This window comes from Ambystoma mexicanum, chromosome 7p, assembly GCF_040938575.1.
Source record: "Ambystoma mexicanum isolate Mex_15411 chromosome 7p, UKY_AmexF1_1, whole genome shotgun sequence".
Classification (NCBI taxonomy): domain Eukaryota; kingdom Metazoa; phylum Chordata; class Amphibia; order Caudata; family Ambystomatidae; genus Ambystoma; species Ambystoma mexicanum.
Window position 1 is genome coordinate 719569854 of NC_090939.1, and position 21897 is coordinate 719591750.

General features: G+C 42.0%; 1 protein-coding gene across 6 annotated transcripts in view; it reads right to left on the bottom strand.

The window, feature by feature from the left end:
• The window catches only part of CTPS2 (CTP synthase 2), a 2467148-nt gene that overhangs the window by 375858 nt on the left and 2069393 nt on the right, over positions 1-21897 (bottom strand). The gene's annotated exons all lie outside the window — the stretch shown is intronic.

The window sequence follows — 21897 nt, forward strand, 5'->3', positions numbered from 1 at the left end:
CACAGAGTCCCAGTCTTCCCCAGTCTCTGTTTTGACTTCTTGCTGAGAGGATCTGTTCAATGATTTTGGTCCTGACTTTGTTTCTACTGCTTTCTTTTTTAAATCCACCCTACACGCGGAGCGCGGCGCGAAGTCCAGGCACAGAGTCCCAGTCTGCCCCAGTCTTCCCCGGGTCTGCCACAGCCGGTCACCTCTTGGAAGGATGACTCTGACTGTAGAAGGCTGTCCTGTGACTCGGCGGAAAATGCTGCAACACCGGCGCATGCTGAACCCATGGACCGCGCTGAAAGCTTCATCGGCCGGTTTGGAAAAGGTAAGCAAATGCACGGGTCCTCTGCAGCCTCTGAAACAAAATTCAATCCAATCTACCAGCATAAGCATTAACACTCATCCCATTCACTCCAGTCCTAGCTCTACGGACATCATACCCATAAACAAGAGAGATGAGATGAGTCAGCACAGCCAATTAACCATTAGAGAGGCAAATAAGGATTTAACACCTCTCAAGCCGGCAGCAAAAATAAAATCTCTTGCATTGTTATCATTATGTGATCTTGAACATATCTCTGCCCCCGAAACACAAATAGCGGGAGCTGAGAGTGCGGCTAGTTGCGAAATCTCCGAAGTTTATTACTCCCCTTTCTGTGTAACTGACGCGGAATTAATCAGTATGTCACACGTGGAAATCTCAATCGGCGGTCCTGATAACAACAATCTTCCGGAGTCAGTCGATTTGGCTCCCAATTTATCAAACGACAAAGGAAACCTACAAAGCTTAACAAGCGAAGCCATTTCTGCACATAGCTTAATTTGCCCCTCTTTAGCACCACCAATTTCATTGGACTCACCTGACTCCCATACAAGTAAGCATGGAGAGGTCATTAATGAAATTGTAAACAACAAAGCGACGAACTGTGAAAACCCAATGACTCAAACATCAAATAAAGATATTGGGCCTCATTACGAGGTGGGCGCAAAGGGATACCGGGCACCGGTAAGGACACCGGTGCCGGTAATCCCTTTGCGCCCTATTCCGAGTTCCCTTAGCGGGTCCCTTCCTTAACCCCTAGTTTTACCAGGCGTTATGTACGGGACCCGTTAAAGGAAATCAGGGCCAATAACAGTACCGCAATTTGCAGTACCGTTATTGGCGCCTTCCCATTGAGCCCTATGGGGGCTCAAATGGGAATGGGGAATGGCTTTAACAATGGGGACTTACCGGTCCCGCCAAGGTCGGACTGGACTGGTAAGTCCCCATTGAACGTGACCGGACACGGTCCCGTTATGGGTGGTAGTCATGGCGCTAATAGCTCCATGACTACCACCAACCTTGGAATGAAGGCCATTGAATTACGAGCATCTGAAATAAATAAAACCACACATAGTAATGGAAGTAATAAACTATCCATGATGAATATAACGGAAGACTAACATGAGTTTGCGGGTACTGAGCAGTGGACAACCGAGACCAAAGTGCATATGCATGCCTTGACCCCGCAGTAAAAGAAAAGCGACCGCCGGAAACATCAGAAATGGAAAAAAAGTCTGATTTAACTTTAAAATCGTCACAAATGCAAAAATCTAAATTAAACACATATATTGTGGACTCAAGTTATACGATAAAAGATCTTTGATGAAAAAGAATGGCAGGCTTACAACAAATGTTAAACCAGTCGCTATTTAAAGAGCCAGAAATTTCGACTATGAATGCTAGTACCCCACGTTTAAAGACCAAAAACATGTCTGTTGAGGAAGCACGCAAAAATAAAATCGCAAAAACATACTTTCCTAAGAACCATCTATAATATGGACAGTTCAAACGTTTCCTCAAGTCGGACTGAGCGTGAATTAGCCAGCGAAACAAAACCCAGCTTATCTTCTGCAACCTCAACTCAGATACATAATAATGTTTTGGCTGCCTCCTCGCTTGGCCTGATTCCATTTGTCAAACTTTATGAATCTCTTAACGAGGCTATTAGCGATAAGGGGGCCATGTTGACAAATCTTCCAAAGAAAATGGAAAAATTAGAACTCGTCACAGGATTCCTACAAAATCAAATGGAAAAGGAAGCAGATCTCTCTGTTCACTGGCAAGAATGCCTTGGTGATCTAGCGGCCCGACACCATTGCCAAAATGACAACCTAGCAGAAGGTCTTTTAGAGGCAGTGAAATGGATGCGCCACAATGCTGGACAAGTAATCAAAGGAGAGAACACATGAGAAGCTCTCAAAACGAGGGTTATTACATCTAACGTGCAAAGCCAATGTAATTTGACCCAGGACTCGCAGGTCCCCACACGTTCAATAGCAAAAAAAGTAAGTTTGGACCAAGGCTTTGATACAACTGCAATTTTGGACACACCGTCACAGAATTTGGGTCAACAAAATGAGGATGTGCCGAGAGGCAATGTAAACTCACAAGGTTACCTTCACCTCGATAATATGGCCAACATAGGCACTCACGGCCAATCTCTACCAAACGTAAATGCTGCGCCTAACAGATCTCCACATTGTTCATTTGGCATCTTCAATGGCACGGCCAAATCAATTCCAATGACGATTAAGAAGGTAAACCCAACCACGACTAAACCAACAACTGTTAAAACCTTGTCAGTGAAAGGAAGGACAATAAATAAACAAAACTTGGTCCGCCCAAATGTCAAGACATTTTTTAAGGAAGCTATCCCCACCGTCAAACATTAGCCTGTTTGAACAAGCAAGCAGCACAAAATCGTTGGCCCCTCTTTTAGAACTCGATCATGGATCATCTAAAGGCACCAGTCAAAATGCCAATAAACGATCAACAAAACGTTGCTTCCAATGAAACAAGTAATGTCAAGTCATCCTCTTCACCAGCGGTCAATTTGTGTGACCTCTCCACCTACTCGATTGACGAAAAAGAATTAGCAGAGTGTACGAATCAAAGTCACACCTCCGAACTTCCAGTAAAAACTCTGGCCCAAGTCTCTGAAACATCGAGCTCAGTGAAGACTCATCAAAAGTGGAAATGTTTCCCCAGGGAAAAAAGAGAATACATGGAAAGCTTCCACTTCGGCACTGGCCTCCAAATTAAACCCTAAATGAACTACAAACCAACGGAAAAAAGGAGTACACCACTTGTCTAGGGTGCACCTGAATAAGAGTCTGCGAAGGATTAGTCGCGTTTGGAAACTACGACTACAAAATATTCAAGTCGATGATAACGAGGTCAACTTGAATCGAACAAATGTAATGAAACTATTTGACATAAAAATTGTAGAATACCCTACAGAAAAAAACCTTTGACCAGGTATTATTGTATATCGTTTCATCTGCTGTGAAAAACACGATATTGCAAGCTATTGAGGAACTACTTGCATTTGGATTCAATATGATGTTGGAACCAGATCAAATGCTTTCAAATGAAAAACTTGAACCACGAGAAAGAGAGGAAGGTTCAACAAATGAACAACGATGAGCCACATTGAGGAAATCATTGTCACACTCCTATGTTACACAAAAAGAGGGCGACATTTGAGGCACACTGCCATGTACAGTGATAAGCAACGGAAACACTCTTATCGTCAATAACAATGATTGGAGGCGCATGAATCTTTATGAACAATTCTATCATGGAACATGCAAGGTTTTGTAACCTGTTCAACAGTTTTGAGGTCCCAATGGATGATATCTTTGCTGTTTGCCTGCAAGAAACATGGCTACGTGACGCACCTACACAAGATGGATTTAGTATTTTCTTAAATCCTGCAGGAAAAAACTTAAGAGGCCGCCCTTATTAAGGTCTTATAACCTTGCTGAAAATAAACAACTGGCTGAACCCTTTGGCGTTGGTTATTCTGAACCCTTTTGTTCAAGGAACAATTATTCAAATCACAGTCTCAAAAAAATAGTGGGAAGAAATACTTGCTATTAATAAACGGATACTGGAATCCAGCAATGATTAGTACCACAAATTTTACAAGCTCCGTAACACAGCTAATCGACAAAGCTATATTGACATATAACAATTTGTCAATAATCTTTTTTGGAGACTTGAATTGTACTTGGTTTGAATTCGACCAAGCGAAGGCAACAAATCACTGGATTCCTGACCATGCAGTATCGAACAGAGGTCAGATTTGGGCTGCCGCTCTTGCAATAAGAAACTGTACCATGTTAAATGGCAACACAAAAGGCGACCAACCATCAAAACCGACATTGGCAAGGCCCTAAAAGTCAAAAAACGTTAGATTATATTTGGGCATCCAGAAATGTGATTGAAAAGGTGGTTGACATGTATGTGATTGCCATAGTAAATAGCGACCACGATTTGCTGCATCTCTCTTGGCAAACTGAATAGGTTGAAACAATTGGCAAACATGAAGCTCAACAAACAATAAATGCAGCTGGGAATAGCTTGAGGATAAATGGCCCTCAAATTGAAAGACTATGTGAGAAATAAACGAACTAAATGGTGTAGATTATGCACCATTGTTGATGGATTTTACGATGAAATTAATGTCCTCAAGGATCATTGGTCATACTCACAAACATCTGTTTAGCAATGAAATCGTCCAGGCAAAAAAAGAACTAAGGAAAGATTTGCAGCATATAAGGAAGATGCAGTTATCATCGGAAGCCATGAGAACTAGCGTCAAAGATAGATGCCAACTTTATCATCATTGGATTAAATCTCATGCTGTTGCTATTGAGCAAAATCGAGCTGAAATAATGCTGGAGCTCTTGGTGACTAAAAACATGGGAGACATCTGGGCAATCCTGAATAATGGAAACACGAAATCTCTACCCACTTGTTTAAATGAAATCGCAAGTTCAAAATGGGCAGAGCACTTTGCCAAGGTGTATGAGAAGCCCCAAAACGATCATTAATTGTTGCTCCCCAATGCTAACAAGGCATGGGATATAACTCCATCAAGGGTCGAAATCGAACTGGCTATACAAACGCTAAAAAATTCTAGCGTTGCCAGGCCGGACCTAATCTCAAATGTGATGTTGAAGAAACACAAGAAACAGTGAGCAAAGTTCATTGAAAGTTTGTTTTGCAGAGTGTCCGCTACCAAGACTGTCCCAGAATCATGGTTAACAGCTGTAATATTTCCAATCTACAAGAAGGGCAATAGGGACGATCCCTCAAACTATCGCCCTATTGCCCTTCTTGACACCATTGGAAAAGTGTTTGGTTCCTTCCTTAGTCGGAAGCTGGCAGAGTTTGCACAACAAACCGGGACGACAGACATTCACCGAACAGGCTTTACAGAAGGAATGGGTGTTCAAGTAAATCTATTAATACTGAACATCTTAAAGCTGGAAGCTCAAATGGCAAAGAGAAAGCTGTTCCTTGCATTTATAGATCTGAGGCAAGCTTTCGACGGAATAAATTGAGGGAAACTTTGGTCGAAACTGTCCCAGTCGAACTGCCCGTTTACCTTGCTGGAACCATTAATGGCTCTCCATGCAAATACAACTGTAAGAATAAGGGTGAATCAGCAAGGCGATCTGTCTGAGACAGTGAAAACGAACAAAGGCATCAAGCAAGGATGTCCCTTGGCAGCGGAGCTGTTCAAGCTATTCATATCGGACTTGCCCTTGTGGCTTGATGCTGTCCACTGTTTTCCCCCAAAGATAAACGGAATGCCAATAAAATGTCTTGTCTATGCCGACGATTTAGTCCTGACTGATTGTACTCAGATAGGCTTGCAATGATTATTGAATAGTTTGCAAGAATATCTAAAAGAGCACGATTTGGTACTAAATACGGAGAAAACTAAGAGTATTGGTCCGGTGCACAACAAAAAGATAAAAACTTTAGATGGACAATTTCAAATGATGTATTAAGTACCGTGACTTCAATTAGAAACCTTGGCATTAAGTTCAATGACTCAATCTGTGAATCCGCCTGAATGAAAGACCTGACCAACAGAATGATAACATTTGGTCTACAAACAGTTACAGGCAATATGGGAAATTTACGATTGCCCCAGTTATGACCTTTTATCTCCAGAAGGTCATACCAACAATTGTGTTTGGAGCTGAAGCAGGATGGAACATAGACTAGCACCTCTGGCAAAGATTGGAAGGCACCTTTTGGCGAAGAGCTTTAAGGCTCCCCCAATACATCTCAATGACGGCCCTGAGATATGAAATGGCCATTAATTCCTTGCATATGATAATTATATGGAAATCCCTAGCCGCATTGAGGAAAATGCACCTAGGAGACAAAATTCCAGCTTATCAAATCTTTCCATTCGGAAAGGAGGGTTTGCAATCCAAATTACTACAAATTTGGAAAACAATCGAAGCGGCCTGTATAAGCAAATCAGAGCTACTCGATCGTCCTCAAACTGCAAAAAAGAAACTCGAGATCTGGGACTGGATTATTAACTCAGAAAAGCACAGAAAACTTAAATCTGCTCCTCCTCTAAATGCATGAGGAATCAAGCTACATGAACAACCGAAATATCTGTTGCAATGCCCGTCACAACACCATCAAAATCAATTCTCAAGATTCAGGTTAAATGTTCTTCAAACTAAGGAAATGCTTTGGACAAGACAAAACAAAGAAACAATTGACAATCGATGTCGATTCTGCTGTACCAAAAAATGGAGTCCCTAAAGCACTTAATAATAGCATGCACAGGAACCATTAGTCAGCAAATCTACACCTTGGCAGATTTAAACCACAAAACAAGGACATGGAAGAATGGCGGTCCTATGTCACCGCAGGCCGTACAATCAAGTTATCTTGCAGTGTAATTGACTACTTACACATGATCTTGGGGGCTGAGTAGTAAAAGAATCACAGTATTGACAATCCTGTGTCATGGTGGAATGGTTAAAAACCTGCTGAAAGGGCTAAAAATCTGCAGAATTGCGAATTGTAAAAATGTAGTCTATGCAGATGTTTCATTTATCTTAAGACAAAAGGAATTATGGTTTAATAATGAAACAAAAATTTAATATTCATTTGTTGAACTGAAGTTTTACAAAATAAATGTTCAAAAATGATTAAAGTGAAAAAGATCTTACTCACCACATGTAGTAATGTAATTGGGCAGTAATTAATTGGATCCAAACAGCTGCCCTTCTTAAAGATAGGCACAACATACAACCATTTCCAGGAATCCGGAGTTTTACTGTGACGGATAATATTACAAAGCAATGTGTACAGTATATCGGCCCAGAGCTCTGGATTTCCTTTGTGCGACTGGACAAACCGATTGGATGAACCGTTTGGTCCAACTGCTCTCGAACTGCTCACACATTTAAACAGGAGAAGGATATTGTTACAGTCAAAACTCAATCTCCATTTATTGTGTCCCCTGCAGGACCGGATTAATGTGCATCTCCAGCTGATCACACTCCATAGAGTTAATTATTGACCAGAAATATTTTTCCTGTTTAAATGGAATCACTGTTAACATAATGTCCACATCTTTCTGCAACATGTAATGTCAATGCTGGATTAACCAGTTTTTAAATCGCTTTTGCAAAGTTTTATCAATTGCATTTTTCCTATTTGAGGCACAGAGGATGATGTTATACTCCTCACCTTTCTCCTCATCTCCCTTTTTCCCCTTACTACATGTGCAGTGCATCATGTGTAGATGTGATATAACATTCAATTTCTCTTTAAACTTAATACTATAGTTTCTTTCAAGAATGTATTCAACACACCTGGTGAACATATCTTCTCAAACTCCTCCTCGCATAGGTTTATCAAATCAACATTCAGACACATTTCACATTTTTTGACCTTATTCAAATTCCAGGATATTTTCTTTGCAGGGTTAATAGTCAATTCATCTGGATTCATAACAGGCGAAACCCTGAGGTTTAAAGCAGAAGTTCCAGTAAGCAAATCATGATCACTAAACTCAGTAGGTATAATCCGCTCTGTAGGTATAATCCAAAATGTTCAACTTTATGCAATAGATCAGAACTTACATACATATGGTAGATACAGGATCAGAACCGGCATCTGTGACAAGTAGGAGCTCCCACCAGGTCCCTCCTAACATTACCTTTGAGCAATTATGGACTACTCAAAATGCATGACAAAACTCAGCTTTATTCAAAACACAGAATCTGGCTCGGGACAGCATACAAGCAGCTCTCAAGATTACAATGAGTATAAGCGGATTTTGCACTGAAAATCCATAAGCAATGACGTCATAATACTATATTAGTTACAAAACGTATAAGTGGTTAGGATTGGTTAATATCTTAAGATATATATGGAATACATAGTGTTAGTTTCCTCATTGTTTATACATATGTCATAGCTCCTCCAGAGTCCAACCCATCATAGATAATATTTTCATTACATCACTACTTTGGACACTAGTTGGCTGGCGTTACTCATCATGGGCAATGCGGGAAGATGAATTTCTATTGGTTGGCACTTTATTCATCAACCTTGGACACTTTGACAAGATGTCAAAATATGAGAGACATATAGGGTAGGAGGAGAAAGATGTCCATGGTCTGCACAATTCCAATTAAACATTCTCCTCATCATTCCCAGGCCATGAGGCCTATCTGTTCCTTTGGATTGGGCCTTGCGTATCATCTCATATCTGTGTGTGTGCTAGGGAGTTCAGCAGGTGTCTTATCTGTACTTGGCTCATAATGAAGAGCCAGTGTTCTTCATATCTTGATATGATATGATATGATAGGTTATTTATAACGCATTTAATACCCAGTGGTTTCTAAGCGCAGATCCAGGGATCGAACCTGTGTTGCTCTGTGTCGTCTTGCTTCCAAGGCAAGCACGTTGCCGCTGAGCTATACTCCCGAGACGAGTCTTGATCACATGTTAGGGAACCGTATTGGAGAATTATTGTTTTCCTATTTACTGGACTTTTAGCTAATTCTAACGTGCATGTTCTACTCTTTGTGGCCACTGGAGACACACTTTGTCCAGCCACAATAGTATCTCTTGGCATTCTGATCTCATGCAGCTGGACATCAATGGCTGTTTGTGCTCCTATTATAATTTAATTCATTTAGGAGTATACTTCTTCGCGTCCAGGGAACTGTTATCTGATCCCTGCGTTCTACACATCCATGACTCCCTTCCGTGCCTCTGACCTTAGCACTTGCTATGAAGTACTGTCTAGGCAGCTTCAAGCTTCTAAAATAAATGTGTTTTTATGAATTCAGCATCTTGTCTGAGACCTTGCTAACTCCTAGACCTGCTGCAGCCTCTGCTAGGAAAATGGCTGTACCTCTGTGCTCTTCTTCTCCATGTTAGAGACCTACATTCGTGTCTGTTCATATTACTTTCACCTTGTGTATCTACCATACATTGGTTTCCCTGCCTGTGTATGCTGCATCTTATTTGCCTATAAGTTCATCTGTCCTATTATTGTAATGAGTCCCTCTCTTGGTATTACGGAATCCTCCTTCCTTCTAGCTTTATAAAGCACAGTACTTGTGCTTCCTGTTACTACTAGTGTTGCACAACCTAACTAATTCTTTATGGAAGAGGCGTCTACATTGGCTGTTTAAAGTATTAAAGTATTAATGCTTGAAATCTGTCTCGTCTCTCACCCGGACATTCATAAAGCCTCATCACAACTTGGGCGGTAACGGTAACGCTATTAGCGTGGGCGGTATTAGCCCTACTGCCGAACTCCCCGGCGCTAATAGCACCGGATCACGAGTTCGGCTGTAATGTAAGTCCCCATTCCCCACTGAGCCCTTTCGGGAATGCCCCATTCCCCATTGGGCTCAATGGGGAATCTTCGCGCTAATACCGCCAGCGGATTTCTCGTCGGCGGTAATAGCACAAATTTTCGGCGGATTTCCCCCCAGCTCAGAGCTGGGGCGAAATCTGCAGAAGCCCTGATTTGGCAGACCCTTAAATCCGGCGGTAATAGCGCTACCGCCGGATTTAAGGGTTACCGCCAAAGTCGTGATGAGGCCCATAGTGTGGTAGGGCTGCCTCAGCTGGTATCATTTCTCACCTGCACGGTTATGGTGAGGAGTAGGGGAGGGAATTGGTACTTGCATGTTGATCAGAGCAGGGGCAGTAGGTGATACCTGCATAATCATCTGCCCAAGTACACACGTTCAATTTATTTTTCCCTACTTCATTCACCGAGCTAGACCCAAGATCATCATCTAGTTCAGAGCAAGTGGAATTAAAATCAACGGCTAAAATAACCGAAACAGAATTACATTATAAGGAACATTCTTCAAGAATCCTATTCAGATTCTCAAAGTAGAGAGAACCATGGCTTTTAGAAGGATTCCAATACACATTAACAATTAAGATAGTAGTGGACCTTGCTTCTGCGCTTAATCCATATTCCACAACTGCCCTTCATGTCTCAAGTTGCCAGTTACGAAATTACAGCTAATCATCAACATCAACATTAAAACCATCATGATATCCTGTGAACAGGAAACCCAGTCTGGTTGTAAAGTTGTCCTTTCGAATTCTGCCCCTGAAGGTGATAGTCCTGGTAATGATTGGGTATGCCTGCCAGAAGCCCTTAACCCATGCTCATTTTATGGGAGGATCATACGACTGGGGTTTTTAGTACTAATTCCAAGTTTGGGGTCATCGCTTGAAAAAGGGCCACCTCCACCTTTTATATGGTACTCGTGTCTTCCAGAAAATTAATGGCCTTTGATACTATCATTTTACAAGAAACCTTTATGTGTCATAACATTACCTTAGATGGCTACTTTACAATGGCCCAAAGAGCCTGCAGTAACAATTCTGGAAGACCTCAGTGGGGATAACAGTTGCTGTAAATTCTAGTTGGGCCTCTGGAGTTCAAATCTTTGACGACTACTCTGATGGTTTGTTAGATATTCATGTAACTACTGAAGAGCCATCGGTTGACCTACTATTCTTGAGCGTGTATTGGAATGTGGTGAACAGTCCACTGAGTAAATTTATTTTGAATCTAGAAAACATATTATGTAAATGGGGGAGGAATTCTTTAATGTATACATCCTAATAGCAGGTTCAAATTGTCTGTTGCATCATGAATTGAGTCTAGCCACACAAAACGTGGACACGATTTACCATACCAGCCAAAGTAAGAGGGGAGTACAATGGCTATGTGTATTGAATACATAGAATTTACACTGTTTGAATGGCAATACTGAGGGTGACTTGGTGGGAAGTCATACTTAGCAGGGGGGTCACCAGAAGTCATGCATTTACTATATTTTCATTTCAGAAAAACTGTTTAAGCAATTAACACAGTTTCAGGTAGTGACTCGAGAACTCAGTGATCATAACATGCTATGTGCCTCCTTTGAGACTTGGAAAAAGACCCATGGCATGGAAGTCTTTCCCGAAGTTTTTATTTCCAGGAGGAAAAATAGATTGATCTGGCACCCAACAAACATTAAGAGATTTAATAAAAACATCAGCTTTTGACTATGATTTAGATGATTTAACATCTGAATCAAAGCTTGATTTTCTAGCTCCTCTAAATATTCCAACTTTTATTGACAGTTGAACAGGAGGTATTTTTTATAAAACCAACAATCGATTTAAACGTCCTCAGGGTTTCAATAACGAAATCCAGCAATGTAAAAAAGAGCTGCAAAGTCGTATAAAAATGATTGCTATAAAACTGCAGATGACACTATCTTGTTAGTCTGTACTCAAGTGGGTCTGCAAAGATTACTGAAGGCCTTTCAAGAATATACTGCTTCTAATGACCCAGTAATTAATTGTAAAAAATCCAAGTTCTTGCACATAACTAACAAAACAGAGAGGACACGTACCAACTGGTGGTTGTTTGTCAAGACCACAAGCTTGTCCATATAACCCCAGTCACCTAAACCAGATGACTGAGGTCTCCTTTCACAGGGAGCCATTTCCCCTGAGAGAACAGCCTGCAAGACTCGAGGATAACCTGACAAGCTAGGAGCTCAGCAGGAGCAACCCGCAGTGCTGGAGGGCAAGCAAACAGAGGGGAAACGCAAGAAAGGCAGTATCAAAAGAAGTGACTTTAATTAGAACACCACCACCCTCTCCCCCTTGTCCCCGTCTCTTACCTAGTTTCAGCTGTACGGTGCAGATAAACCCAAGGCAAGGGAAACAGTTCCTACCAGTGATACACTTGTCCATAGGCCAGATATCCTGCCCAACGACAGTAGTCAACGGTCGCCAAAGTCCCAAAGGAAAACGCAAGGACCTGACCCGGATGGCACGAGGAAGCACACTAATGGAGTAGCAAGCAGGGGAAAAATACCCAGCTCCAGGTACCAGGTAACCAAAGAAGTCCAAATATCCAAAGTAGTTCAAGGGCATTCCAACAACAATCCAGAATCCAACAGCAGGTATATCCAAGGAAGAAAAAGAGTCCAAAAAACACCAGGCAGCAGAAGAGTCAAGGAGAATCCTAAAAACATACTCTAGAAAACCAACAAACCAGGCAACAGGAAAAGCCAGGCACCACAACAGTTTAGGCACAGCAAGGCAGTCCAGGAGACAGAAAAACAGGTACAAAAATGGTAAAGCAAGCTAAAACTTGCAACACACACAAGCAGCTCAAATCCCAAGAGAAATAGTTGGGGAGCACGACACTGCTCTCCCTGACCACTTAAATGAAGGCCGTGGTGGATCCCCAGCAGTTTCCGGGATGTCACACGCTCCAGCGCCCAGGACCCTAGGAGATGGAGTCTGACAAACTGGTGCATGCCACGGTACAGACAGCACCACGCAGCACTTTCGGACAGACGCCGAGGAACGCACCACTGCTGCGGCCCAGGCAGAGGTTGCTGCAAAGTCCTAATCAGTGCCGGAAGCTGTTGAGTCCTGGCATTGTTAGATCAAAAACTTGAAATAGTAGATTATTTACAATACCATGGTTTCACTATTCTAGCGAGACCCAACAAAACCACTCCAAAGTCTCTTCTAAAAGCAAAAGCATTGCGATCGAGGAATCAACTGAAGCATTTTCACAATCGCTTTGGAAAGTTTACTATACTTCCTGTAATCAAATTCCATGAAAGCAAAGTAATCCCTGTATTGATATATGGTCTCGAAATATGCAATTCTCTCTTAGATCTGGACCTAACATTTTCAGAAGGTGTTACAGGGAAAAATGTTTTATTTTTACCTAAAAGTACTCCAATGCCAGTAATTCGTTTTGAGTTGAGAATAGTTTTGTTAAATGAAAGTTATTTTGGAAAAGGCTCTTGATTTGTAAACATTTCTTTATACCACCCTATAACTCCTTATATGAGGCCTTCTATCACTCCAGACAAGGGGGGAAAACATCTTTGTAATGAAATGCGAAGTAGATCTTGATAGAAAGTGGATCCTGTTGATAAATGGTATGGAAAACATGAGCAAATAAAAAAACAGGCTCTAGCAAAATGACTGGTGTGGGACGTGCCGAAACCTAAACAAATATAAACACATGATTGACTCAGCAACACACAAAACTAGGGCTCCAACTTCCCTATCCAAACCATTTTCTATCCTCACAATCAATTAATGCGATTTCGATCTGATCTCCTCAGAACTAGATAGAACATATGGTTGTGGGGCAATAAGACTGTTTTGAGCCTTCAATCAGATTTTGTTTTAAGGAAATCGAAAATCAAAAGGATCTGATTTTATACTGTGAAACATTGAGTAATTTAAGAGTCTTGTGCTTTGGTTGCTTTGTAAATAATGTCGCCTTTTTGGGAAAGGATTTTTAGTGGTAATTCAATTGCACTTAGTTTGGCACTATTGCAGTTTATATTTCAGATACATTTGATAAATAAAGATCATTTTATAACTTACAAGGATTATTAGGAGAACCTAGCAATATTTCTACGGCTTAATTATGAATTTATGATCTGTGTTTTGTACATATTTTAAAGCATGCTGATTCAATTTTTGTTTTATGTGTTCCTATTTTTATGTTCAAAAACGCAATGACTTGTGTGATCTCTTCTTATCTGAATCACTTTTTACTTCTTTTGTGTAAGGCTTATTTGTAAACTATGAACACAATAAAATAACCTGTTGCCTTAAAGCTATCAACTTCTGACAAGAACATTTCTCTGAACACTCTAGAGGATATTTATAGACACACAAAATCTGGGTGTTTATCATTCAAGAATTCCACAACTTTTATGTCTATGGAGGTGATCAGAATTAAGCTCGGAATGTCACAGAAGTCACCAGTATATTTGTTCGATTTAGTAGGGGCTTATTTACATCCTGATGGGCACACTCCATCGTGATACAGAGGCCTGTATTTTTATTAACCGTAGCCCGCCTTGAATTATTAGAAACACCGCAGACAGATTCCCTCTTTGAATGGAGATCTTTAGTGCCTTTTTCAGACTCATTATGCAACGGTTCATTCAGGGATAAAATCCCTTCCTTTATCAATTTTTCGACAAACTGGAGATTCTCCAGTTGCAACTGAGTATCATGTAGATTTGGCCCTTGTACTTCTCCCTGTGGTAGATCAACTAATATTTACTGATATTGTTGACATTTCAGACCCACTGTAGTCTTTACTTGACATTAATGTAATTGTTCCGCTGTTACTAACCTTTCTGAGACTTTTTTTATCAGTGGCTTCCGCCACCAATGTATGTTTATTTAGGGAAGCTTTGAGCATCATTTCCATAAGGTCGATATGAGATGAGATTTCTCACCGTGGCTAACTTTTTGCCTTTTTTACTGGCAGTGTGCATAGGTTTTCCTCCTACTTCTGGGAGAGTAAGTGCTCTTAAATGATTTTGAGAGGATTTTTGGTTAAGGTTCTTGCTCTATTTTTTGATATCTTTCCATGGTTCATTTTTCTGCTTGATTTCTAGGCTTTACCAGAGCTGGTGGGGCCTCCTGTAGTTCATAAAGATCCTTGAAGGTGTCTTCATCCTTACTACCACAAGCAACATTTCTGTTCCTTTCACTGTTATTGACATTTATTTCTTCCGGCTCAAGTGTTGCTGATATTACTATTACAGATGTGTCAGCCTCATTTGACAATTCCGAACTGACTGTTTGACTGCAAGCATCACATAGATCGTATGGACGTCAGGAGAACTCCGCTGACATACATGTGAGGATGACAACGTATATTGATCTAAGACCTAGTCACTAAAACAGTCTTACAAGATTGCAGGAGTATTACATGGAGAAAAATCTGTTTGACCCAATGCCTCTGGGATCTCTGTTTTAATTACCTCTGATGTCTGAGTATCGACAGTCAACTTAAAGGGTGATAATTCATCTTCCCCTAGGCCAATTGCCCTGAGACCTCCAAAAGCCATTCAGCTGTATCAAAAAACAATGCATTTTTACCCAATGAGCCTCTCGACTGGACCTTATCCTTGAAGAAGTCCATTATATTTTTTTGTCAACGTGAGGCTATTTTAACTGAGGCTGTGGATTCTATCGAGGAGATATGGGGAGCCTTTACGGCAGTGGGCCTCTCTGAACAATGTAGTTGTTCCTCATGGCCTCCAGATTCAAGGCAGTTTGTCTGCTTCTTAGATCATACATTCTTGGTCCTTATACCAAAATAAAGGACACATCATACTCCTCAGACTCAAAGTACTCAAAGTACGTTGACACCAAACTGCAAGTTAAGGGCCACTGCACTGTCATGTTGGTCTTAAAACTAAGGAAGAAAGCTACAATCACCGCCCGTCAACTGTGGACTGACGACTGCACTTAGCACTGCACTTTAATCGACGCGTGCGCGATAAGCCCTACTGAAAACCCATGCTTCATTTACAAGCCATGGTTTGGGGTGATGGTGGGGGCCAAGTTGGAAATATTCAGGGGGGAAAAGACCGAAGGTTATTTCGGAAAAATAATCTTCGGTCTTTTCTCCCTGGAACATTTGGATCTCAGGCTTTCAACCCTGATCCCATAATACCACCCCAGTGTCAGGATCATGTAGTGGCTGCTTTCCCCGAGCCACATATAAAGGGATCTCTGCCTGGGAATCAGTGATGACTCCACAGGATTTAGCACAATGTGGACTCCAATCTCGATTCAGCTCTATATGAGAGAGATATGTTTGACAGGGAACATTACGTTTGGTGACAAAAAATTTAGAATACATGCATATTTGAGCACATGTATGGATATTCAATGCAGAATGTAGATAGCAAGGCTTCAGAAGTTCTACAAAATGTGGCATATTACATTTCTACCATTTATTTTCTGGTTGAAGTGTGGGAAACCTTGGGTATTCGGGTCTCACGTGGCTGTTTGAGGCAAATCAAATACATTCATTTAAACAACTGAAATTTAGGTATTAGCTTCCTAATTCAGCTTTTTTAAATACTTGCATGTGCAAAATTATTTTCTCACCCACTCAGTGCAGAACGTATATGTTCTGCTACATTCTATATGATATTTGTGGAATTTGACTGGCAAAGATCGGAACGGCAGTATGCCTTCACAACACATTTCTGCTTGAAATTGAGTTGCATGTCCCTTGGTTGCTTCTCTCATGAATACCAATAACTATCCTCTTTTATGACACATGCATCCCTACTTTCACAACCATATCCCACCCTCCCTCCCTCCTATTTGTATTTCCCCATCACATCTGTCTGTCACATTGTCCACTGCCTCTTTCCTATCACCTCTACCCCTAACTTTACCTTCATCCATCAACTCCTGCCCTACTCCTACTCTTTTATATCCATAGGCTCAGGTCTGGCAACACCCTTGCCAGGTCACAATACGCTAACACTCAGACAAGGCTAGGTGCCGTTAGACCCCTACTGTGGCTCAGTATAAATATAGGATAACAGCAGATATTTGGGAAAATATGGAAGGGAAACCGGCAGTGTCCTTTTATAGTAGACACTTCAATAAAGGAGTTGGGATGAAAAATGACCCTGCACCTTTTCAATGGGGACATAATTATTCAAGGTGTGATATGGAGGTACATATGCTGGAGTCTCTTAGTGCATGTAAGAGAGCTATGATAACACATGTTCCACCCTCTTAGGATGCTACTTCTATACAATCTCCTACAGGAGAAATTGAGTCTATGGCCCAGGGAAGATGTTCAAATGTCAACAGAGTGGGAAAGTGTCTGTGGATTTATTTTGCATTTTCATGCCCCTCATTAAGCCATTTAGGGTATTATTTGTTGCACATATGCCCAGTATTTTAAACCAAACAGTGCTGGTCGACCATGAAGACCCAATTTTTAGATTACCTTAAGCCATTATTCATATGGCAATTTCTTTTTAAAAGCTGTAATATTGACCAATTTTCTATTGAGCATTGTTGGAGGGATATGAACCCGAACTGATTGGTTTATTGAAATGATTGACATCTGTTTTTGTTAAATACATATGCATGTTTTTCAAAAGGATCGGTAAAGCACTTTGTTCAAATGTGGGGTGTACTTTTGTAGTTTATGGAATCTAATAGTTGGGCCATCGATATGTAGATTTCGTTTTTTCTTTGCATATCAAGCATATTAAAGTAATTGTTGATTGTGTTGTATTGGTTATTCACTTCTGATATTTTGTGCAGCCTTTTTTGTGAATTAAAAAAAGAATTAATATGGTACGAGAGATGTTATGTTTATGTAGGTTAAATAGGATTTGAGAGTGTCCAAATGTATAAAGCTTGTAGAATTGATCTACGAATCATTTTGACCATAGTGCATTGCCCTTGAAATGTGATGGCTATTTTATTTTAATTTCGTTCTTCTTGATTTCTTCAATGTACAGATTTTGATGGATTTTCAGGAGGTTAACGCATTGCTCAAAAAATGTTAAGCTTTTCACAGGTTGGAGCAACAGTTTTGAAAAACTATGTTCATCGCTTTAATTATTTATATGGGTAATTTATTGGCAAATTCATGCATCATCTTTTCAGTTTGAAGTTTCCTCATTCTGTAAGCTAGAAGATTTGAATGTGCCAACTCAAACACTATTATCTGGTGACTCTGCGGAATTACTAATTAACTTTGAGGAAGACCATCTCTCTCCTGATGTTCCCGGTATGTATACAATCCTTTTTGAGGAGGAAAAAGGGCCCAGCTTGACTTTGCCTATGCTCTTCTGGCATTACACTTTCAAAGGCCTCTTTAGAACCAGGGTCATTCCTTTGGACAAAAGCAAGGTTGGGTAACTGTGCAATGTCTTCGGTCTCTACTGGGTCTACCTCATCTCTAGGAAGGTCAGCCTCTCCAAACCCCAACGATCCCCTGTGGTTTCCCTTAGGCTCTCTACCTATTGGGTAACTGGAGCAAGGGCTTGTTCTAATATCCCCTGTGATATGGCTTCACCTTCCTTGACCATGAAAGGTTAAGACCCGCGGTTATCGATGATTATCTTAACCTCAACCCGATAACCATCTATGACATCTAGGGCATATCACCAGGCAAGTCCTGACTTTGCGGCCAATCGTGTATACGTTCTAGGTGGAGAGGAAGCACTAAGTCCTGTAGGTATCAATCGTCTCTTGTTAGGGGGTATAGAGACCTTCGCTATGCTGTAACAAACAACCCCAACGGATTGTGAGGTGGCCAATGTGGGAGCTTTGGCCTGGGTGGATAGTTTGGTAAACAACATGGGCCTTACCACTTTTAAAAAAAATAAACTTAACAAAAAATAGAACAGAGCAGCGCCTTTCCAATTCGAATTCGCCTAGTCAAACTGCTTTGGCTCCTCCCAAATACTGTTCATCAGCTGGTCAAAGTTCGTAAATTTTTCCCAATACAGTTCTCCATCCTTTTTCCAGATTCTGAATGACAGGTCTTCAGTCTTCACCCACATCCGATACTGTTTGCAGTGTTGACCTTGCCTTTGATATTGTTCTTGGTTTGGGTTTCAGCAATGGAACCCTCCAGGTTCTCTCCGTTTCCAGTCTTGATCACTGCCATTTTTATTTGTAGGGCTCTCCCAAAGCCCTCTGACCCTTTAATGTGTTTAACTCAACACAGTCTCTTGTGGGGTCAGCCTGTATCCAATGTTTTTTTTCTGGCTCCAGTAACCCTTTTGGCTTCCCCAGCCTCACATAGGAAAGTTACTTGTTTTTCTAGGGCACCCCGAAGCCCTCTGATATGCTTAATTCAGCAGGTACTCGATTGGGCACTTGCCCGTGTCCAGTGTTCAGGTTTCCCCGGCTCCCGTAACCCTCTTTGCTCCTCCGGCACTCAGGGATGCAACCGTTCACCCCTCCACCTACTGTTACGTTCTCAGGAGCATTTGCTTCCCTTACTCCGCCCGGTTCAGCAGTTGTTGCACTTCTCAAGTGGAGGTCGGCGATCTGATCTCTCCACTGGGGTCTGGTCTCGGCGTCCGTTAATGAGACCCAGTCCCACCACAGATTCTGTGTGGTTGCACCACCAGCGAGATGGCTCTCCTAGTATCCCCATCTCGTTCTCTGCTTCGGCTTTGTTGCCTCTCTGGGCGCCAGCCTTCCAGCATCTCCCTTGCAATCAGCCAGCTCTTCACACTACCACTAGATCTGCCATCTAGCATGGCTCTGCCTCTCCAGGACGTCTTCCCACCAGAGGCTCGCATCTGCATTGGATTCTTTCTCCTCCACTCAAGGTTCCTTGTCTTTTTATGTTTGCCACCACAAACGAAAGGGGTGTGTTGTTCCTCTTTAACTGTTGACCTCAGGGGGACTACAGTATTACCTGAAGCCAAAGAGATTAAAGCAATGTCACTATTTGTTGAATCCAAAACAGAAGTAACATCAGTCTTTTCGATTCCCTTATGTGCAGACACTGTATTCGTGATAGAGAGATCCTCCTAGGGATGAGAGTCCTTGTCCCGTAAGGGAGAGTCACTCCCAGTGAGGTCCCACTTTTCAAGACCCCTAGTTAGGGTCTTGCTTAGCGGGCTCATCTCCCTAGCCTCAAAGAGGGTGGCTCCCTTATGGGTGGAATGGATGAATAGTCCAGATTTGTTACAGAATGCTCTACAAAGGGATGCCATGTTTTCTTTGAGAGAGGAATATGAAGGCTTGTTTCTCATGACCAAACTTTAGGAGTACAAAAGAAAAGGGTGGCTTTGAAATTCCCATGTTTGGAATTGCATAATGATGTATGTATATTGAGTGAGCTCTCTGATGGACTTTGTAGGGAAGAGAAACGTTGCTGCTGAGCTATTTTCCCAGCCTCATTTTAACTTCTTTGCAAGAGGCCATAGCCAGTGTCCTCACATTAATCTGAGACCTGCTGGGAGATGTCAAAATGGGCGGAATGTGGCTCGAAGCTGGAGGTAAATCTGATAATTTCTTTCCCAACTCGGAATTGGGCAGAGCGATAATGCAGCGGTAATAGCATTACTGCTACATTTGTCCCATTCCACCCAACCCCTGATGAGGCACAATGACTGTAAACCTTAGCAGTTTAGCGACAACTACATTATGTTTTAAACTATGCAGTGCAAGAAATCAGTATGACACATTTACAGTCTTTTTCATTGTAACGCTTCTGGCACTCTCTAAGCAGGCACTGCTTCTTATGACTCAGCCCTTGAAGGCAGTTCCTGACAACTTTCATTTAGAAGGGCCACTTGCCCTTGAATTAAAAATGCAGTTCAACCTTGATCCAAATTGATGGAGAAAGCCGGTAGGGCTGGGGCATCTGCTTGCTGAAAATTCTTTCTTCCTTGGTGGGGCAGTCACTGCTGGGCTAGCAGAGGCCAATAGGCTTGGGATGCAGATTCCTGGTGGTGGGCCTTCCATCATCTTTTGTAGAGTAACTGTCACTGGGGATCTTGTGAAGATCATGGGGTGGCTGGACATAGTCCCGGACTTGGGAATGGTGCAAGCAGACAGGTGCTGCCCTTCACTGGTCATTTATTTGATGGGCCCTGTGTGCTGCTTATAATTAACCCCTTCAGATGGCTTGACTTGTGCTGTGTTCCTTACTTAGATCGTTTTTTTTTGTATATGAACTGTGACTTAGTCCCCTGCCGGACACACAAGATATCTACTAGCATGACCATGGGGATAGGTGTTTCCCTGAGCTACTGCATGATGGCTCATAGGTGGTATAGGGAGCATCCTCTGATCGCCCTCAATTATACACCATTGCTGGGCTGGTGACAGCCCCTTGTAGCTTCCTTTCCAATTTTCAGCGGTACAGCCATAGCCAATCCAAAATCTTACACTCAGCAAGACCTTTCCCACAAGACTATCACTAAAGCTCTTAGGAAGATCATGAGCTGATTGGCACACACTGTCTACTTGGAAATGGTGCAAGTTGGCATGGCTGGCCTTCAGTGGTCCTTTAATGGATAGGCCCTGAAGGCTCTTTCTCGTATAACAAACACCTTCAAGAGGGCCTGACTTTTACTTTGTTGTTCCTTACTTGGTTTGATGTGTCCCAGAGAGTCATTAGTTTTCATGACTCTCCTTGCTTAAAGTAGCTACAGACTCTGACAGCTATGACTAGTTGACCGAGGAATATGTTCACAGAGGTCGTCGCAGCTGGGCTGCTCCCTCTTTAGATAGTCTTTGGTGAGCTGAGTGCTGTTTTACAGGGGTTTTTGGTGAAGTGGATTGGGACCTGGCCCCCAGACCCTCACTTGTTATTCTTCTCTGTGGCTGGCAGCAGGGCTTGAAGAGTGCAACTAACAGATTAGACCCTGCCAGAGCTTTTGCCATGTATCTTTTCCCAGTAACTCTAAGTTCCTCCCAGGGGCTTCGTCCACTTTACAGACCAGAGGCACACAGAGGTGAGGTGCACTAAATGGGTGTTTCTAATGGATTTCCTCCTCTCAAAGATTCCTCATCCATGAAATGTATCTCCCAGCGCATCTGCTTTTTGGAAACCTTTCTGCTACCAGGGGTTGCAGCGTGCTCTGTGTCAGTTATGCGCGATGCCTCTACACGCCCCGTTTGGAGACATGATGTTGGGCTCAGTATATATTGGAGCAGGTTGCCTGTGACGTCATTTCCTTTTTCCTGTAAAC